Here is a 2521-nt window from a genome sequence, read left to right on the forward strand (position 1 = left end):
ACATTGTCAGCATTGCAGAGCATGGATATTCAGCAGTCTTGGTCAGCAAGGGAGTGCCATTCAAAAGAAGGAAGAAGTTAAGAACTGGTCTGTGCTAATGGCGACTCTTCTGATTTTGTTCATTAAGTAGGCGACCACAAAGGTGTGAATCAGCCTCAACACCTCCCGTGCCTGATATTTATCTATTATTTTATTTTATATCATTGGATTGAATAGGCTGCCCGTCCCCTTTCAAGTTTGCTTGCTGGAAGAGAGTTCAACAAGTGATTTACCATCTGTACAGATTGGAACATGGTTTGGGTCTATACTTTTTTGCCTCTGTGCCAATGTGGCATATAAAACACAATTGTCAGGTGTGCCAATGGTGCAAGGCCAGCTGAGCTGACCCAATTCAAGTTTTATATATTTTTAAAAATTAGTGCACAAGCAGCCATTGTGGTACTCTCTCTAAACTCTCATGCCAAGGGCAGAAATGCACTAGGATTCCCTGATATGGCCTTTACTATGTCATCTAATACAGGTGCAGGGGGGAATCCCCAAAATATCATCATGCTCAAGAAAGCACCTCATGGCCTGACTGACTTTGAAGGGGAAAGGCGGGATGCAGCATGTCAGTATCAACTTGACAATCTTTCAGCTGTAATAGCTGATTAAGGTTTCCTTTCCCACTTGCACACATTCCCACTTGCACACATGGATGACCAAGCAGAGAGATTTTCAAAAATTATTTTTAAATTAAATTTAAAATTAAATTAAATTTAAACATTAAAATATTTTGGCTTCCACCTTCTTTGGTAAGAATGAATGAAGCTGAAAATTTTGGAACACTGAGGGTCGAGTTCTCAGTAGAACGGCAGCAGCAAGAGAGGAGCAGAAGGGTTAGATGAGAATGAGGACTTGTTCTGTACACTGATGTTTTAAATTAATTAATGTTTTGTCATTCACATGCAGTATCCTTTAATGTATGACTGTATCCTTCTAGGTACTTGACCCTTCTTTCTAGCAGCAGTGTTTCGTAGCCTATTTATTTTACTTTTACAGTCAAGTCACAGCTGACTTCAGATGACTTGAACAGCCCTAATGTAGAAATTTCTGAAGCAGTTGCTACGTTTTTAATCTGTGATCTACATGATATGTGACAATGATCCTGTTATTGTACTTGGAATGTATGGTACTTCTGGTTTTATGCCTAATAAAGATTTTTGGATTGGATTGGATTGTGGAGTGAAGATCAGAGAGGAGACTGGAAACTCCAATAGGTACCTTTCCCAGGGTAAAAAAATATTTCTTCTTTTTCCAATCTTTTTTGTTATCTGGCTTGTTCTGAGTTGAAATCCCTCCTTTCTTTCTTCATTTTTGCTGGTTATGATTTATTTTCTCCTGACCAGAACATACTATTTTCCCCAACTTGTTTATTTTAAAAACTAATATTTTTCTTCCATTTGGAGCAGCAATCTTGATACCCATCAGCAAAGTGATAATAGCCTGGATTCAGCTATACAATGCCCTTAAGGTTGTTGTTTTTTTCTTAAGAGGGGGCAGAATATTTAACTGATTCCTCTCTCCAACTGGAGCCTAACTAGCCTGCTGAAATTTGTTTCCAGAGGGTTAGAGGATATTCAAGAACAACATAGTGGGTGTCTGCAATAGAAGAGGGGAAATTAGCCAAAAAAAAAATTATTGTGCCTTCTTAAGAAAACTTGAGGGAAAAGTTTTCTTAACACTTGGATCCAGGTCACTAGTTCCTTACAATCTTTTGTTACAGACAAGAATTAAGTAAAGGCTAATTCATACCACCTATTTTGAGTTGTGCTGGACTTAAGGTCGCTTAAACAGGGTCTGTTGAAGGGATCTTTGACTCTTGAGAGCTTCTACGATGAAAATCTTGATAGCCTCTAAGGTGCTACTGGACTCAAATCCAACTGTTCTACTGCAGAACAACATGTCTCAAAACTCTGAAACTCATATACTTGTGGGTAGCAGACCAGTTGTCTGAGCAGTGTAGCCTAAGCTCAGATCTAGGGTTGATTCTAGATTTTAGGCGGGGATTCTTGGCAAGATGCTGTTTGGTCATGGCTGTGACAGTGACCTGTTATGTACTTGTGGTCTAGCCTGCACCCAGTTTACCTTCCCTATGAGTTTTGTTGTTGGTTATGCACTCTTTTTAGCCACTTCTGAATTCTCTGCACCCCAGATGATAGAAGTTCAGCAGCTTTGGAAACCTGTTTTTTTTCCCGGGCCCCTCTGCTTTCCCTGTGGAGGAAACCAGGAAGCATTAAGCTTGCTTTGGATTTCCTGGCTCCTCCTTGCATTCCCCGCTCATAGTATAGCACTTCAGGACAATCAGAAGGGCTTTTTTTAAATGCTGAAGATTGGTTGAACTTTGCAAACCACAGCCTTTCCCCCCACTCTTTCAGATCAATCTCTGCCCTATCCAAGCTCTATGGGAAATTGGAAAGCTAGTCCAGTAGACTCTGTGATCCCCCCTCTAGGGAGAAACAAAGGTGGCAGGAGGAAAAGG

The sequence above is a fragment of the Sphaerodactylus townsendi genome, linkage group LG12, assembly GCF_021028975.2.
Source record: "Sphaerodactylus townsendi isolate TG3544 linkage group LG12, MPM_Stown_v2.3, whole genome shotgun sequence".
In the NCBI taxonomy this organism is placed as follows: domain Eukaryota; kingdom Metazoa; phylum Chordata; class Lepidosauria; order Squamata; family Sphaerodactylidae; genus Sphaerodactylus; species Sphaerodactylus townsendi.